Here is a 3229-nt window from a genome sequence, read left to right as displayed (position 1 = left end):
AATCTTTTTAATTAACTAATTGTTTTAAATTCTAATTTTATGTTACTTCTTTTAAAGTTTCGAAAACTCTTTCTCTTTCATCTCTTTCTATTTATTTTATTTAATTGCTAACATTCCTCCTCCACATCTAAAAAAATTTTCGAACTCACCTCCTCTCTCTTCTCATTCTTCTACTCTTTTTCCTCTAACACATCAAGGAGTCTCTATACTGTGACATAGAGGATTCAACTACTCCCTTTGTTTCTCTTCTTTTTCATATGAGCAGAAACAGGGATAAAAAATTCTTGTTGAAGCTGATCCTGAACCTGAAAGGACTATGAAGAAGAAGCTAAGAGAAGCTAAAGCATAACACTCCAGAGAGGAACTTTCATAGAATTTCTAAAAAAAAAGTAGACATGGTAGCCGAACCCAACAATAATACAAGAGATGCATGGAAGATGCTTGGTGAATATACTGCACCAACTTCCAACTTCTATGGAAGAAGCATCTCAATTTCTGCCATTGGAGCAACCAACTTTGAGCTTAAGCCTCAATTAGTTTCTCTAATGCAGCAGAATTGCAAGTTTCATGGACTTCCATCGAAAGATCTTCATCAGTTCTTAGCTGAATTCTTGCAGATCTGTGATACTGTTAAGACCAATGGGGTTAATCTCGAGTTCTACAGACTTATGCTTTTCCCCTTTACTGTAAGAGACAAAGCTAGAACATGGTTGGACTCACAACCTAGAGAAAGCCTGAACAATTGGGACAAGTTGGTCAATGCTTTCTTGACCAAATTTTTCCACCTCAAAAGATGAGCAAGCTTAGAGTGGAAGTCCAAACCTTCAAATAGAAGGAAGGTGAATCCTTCAATGAAGCTTGGGAAAGATACAAGCAATTAACCAAAAGGTGTCCTTCTGACATGCTTCCAGAATGGAGCATCGTATCTATATTCTATGATGGTCTGTCTGAATTTTCCAAGATGTCCTTGGACCATTCTGTTGGTGGATCTCTTCATCTGAAAACCCCTACAGAAGCCCAAGAACTCATTGAGATGGTTGCAAATAACCAGTTCATGTACACTTTTGAAAGAAATTTCGTGAATAATGGGATGACTCAGAAGAAAGGAGTTCTTGAGATTGATACTCTGAATGCCATATTGGCTCAAAACAAAATATTGACTCAACAAGTCAATATAATTTCTCATAATTTGACTGGATTGCAAGTTGCATCCGGCAGTGCTGATGTGTGGAAAACGATCCAACACAAAACTCACCGGCAAGTGTACCGGGTCGCATCAAGTAATAATAACTCACATGAGTGAGGTCGATCCCACAGGGATTGAAGGATTGAGCAATTTTAGTTTAGTGGGTGATTTAGTCAAGCGAATCAAGTTTTAGTTGAGTGATTTGTGTTTAACAGAAAGTAAATGACATTAAATGTAAAGGGGGAAGGGAAGAGTGCAGTAAATTGAAGAACAGAATTGTAAATGTGCAGAATCTTAAAGAGCAAGAAAGTAAATGACTGAAACTTAAAGTGCAAGAAACTTAAATTGCAGTAACTTAAATGGCAAGAAAGATAAATGGCTTGAATATAAAAGGGGATTGAGGAATGGGATTGCAGGATCTAAACAAAGAAGAAGTAAATTGCAGTAAATGGTTGAGCAGAAAGTAAATCAGAAGCAATAAGCATTCAAACAGAATTGAAATAAAATGTAGCAGAGGTTCACAGAAGAACCCAAAATGAGTAGTGATCTCAGGATCCCAAGGGCTTAGGTAGCAGAGCCTAAAGCCCAATTTCCTTCCCAGATCTAAATTATCTAAGCAATTGGCAGAAAATTAAAGATGAAGCAGTAGAAGAACAGATTTAGAATTCAATTATGCAGAAAACAAAATGCCAAGAGCTTGAATGGGAATTGGGACAGAATTTCCCCAATTTCACACACCCACAACTCAGAAAACAGAAGAGTAGAATTGCCCAAGGGAAATGAGGAAGGAGATCATTCAATTCTCCCTTGATCCTCTTAGTTCTCGGACAAGTCTCTCAAGAAAGCTCAAAGACAAAGGAAATTCAAAAGCTCTAAAATATAAGAGTAAAAATTCAAAGCTCAAAGTAAAGGTAGCTAAAAGTCCTAATTACATCAAACTAAGTCCTATTTATACACTTTCTATTCTTGGATAATGGGATTTGGATGGGCTTTTGAATTGGTGAAGAAATGAGTTCAAAAGAAATTTTAATTTGAATTTTGGCCCAAAAAGATTCACTCCCAGGAGGCTGCCCTGCCCTTGTGGAGGGCAGGGCAGAAAATTGATGCTTGGTGCTAGCAATTGGTGCGGCCATGGTGCGTTTTGGTGCGAGTTGGTGCGTGAGAGGCTGCCCTGCCCGTGCCAAGGGCAGGGCGGGAAAGCTGATGCGCCAGGATGTGAGGCGTGCGTGCGGATGGTGCTGCCAGAAGGAAATTTGGTGCGCCAGGAAGAGTGTTTGGTGCGTGGGACGCTAAACGCTGCCCTGCTCGCGCCAAGGGCAGGGCAGGAACGGGTTGGTGCGCCAGGGAAGGAACGCGCGCGCCAGATGTTGCCAGGACGAGGAAATTGGTGCGCCAGGAAGCAAAGTTGGTGCGCCAGATTTCAAAATTGGTGCGCCTAGTTCAATTGCTGCCCTCGCGCCAAGGGCAGGGCAGGGTCCTTCCTTCACGTCTCGGGTTCGATCCTGGGAGAGTGCAAACACGCTATTTTATTTTTTTGGCTTCTTGGCACGGTAGTGGGTCTCAAGGCTTGGCTTCCTCATGGTTCTTTGTTCGAACCTTGTGGCATGCATGGGTGACCTTTTTTTCTTGATTTCTTTCCTTGAGATGCCCGATTCTGCTCTCCACAAGGGCAGGGCAGAGTTTGCTTCTCTTGGCTCCAAGGCACCATTTTGTGCTCTGCCCTTGGAGTGGGCAGGGCAGAGTTGCCTATGCTTGCTTGGTCACCTAATGCTGCCCTCCTAGAGGGCATTCTGCCCTTGTGGAGGGCAATGTTGCTTCCCCATTGTGATGCGGCACGCTTCTCTCCTCTTTGGCCACGCTTTCCTTTTCTTGTGTCACGCTTCTTCGGCCACGCTTTTCATTTTCTTTTCTTTTCTTCACCTATAATAAACCAAACAACCACTCAAAGTATCACTAAATTCAAGAGGCTTATAAATCAATTAAAATGCAATTAAAATTAGCTCAAACCTCAATGATTAACATTAAATTCATGGTGGTTGCTTG

The 3229-nt window shown here is 41.5% G+C and overlaps 1 non-coding gene across 1 annotated transcript; it reads right to left on the bottom strand.

Annotated features, from left to right (window-relative positions):
* Positions 1–799: 799 nt before the first annotated feature.
* Positions 800–907, bottom strand: LOC112805061 (small nucleolar RNA R71). Its single transcript, XR_003203673.1, has one exon. It is a non-coding gene; the product is annotated as a small nucleolar RNA R71 (small nucleolar RNA).
* Positions 908–3229: the final 2322 nt, after the last annotated feature.

The sequence above is a fragment of the Arachis hypogaea genome, chromosome 5 (genome assembly GCF_003086295.3).
Source record: "Arachis hypogaea cultivar Tifrunner chromosome 5, arahy.Tifrunner.gnm2.J5K5, whole genome shotgun sequence".
Taxonomy (NCBI): domain Eukaryota; kingdom Viridiplantae; phylum Streptophyta; class Magnoliopsida; order Fabales; family Fabaceae; genus Arachis; species Arachis hypogaea.
The sequence above is the reverse complement of the archived record's forward strand: the minus strand, read 5'-3'. Positions and strand labels throughout refer to the sequence as shown.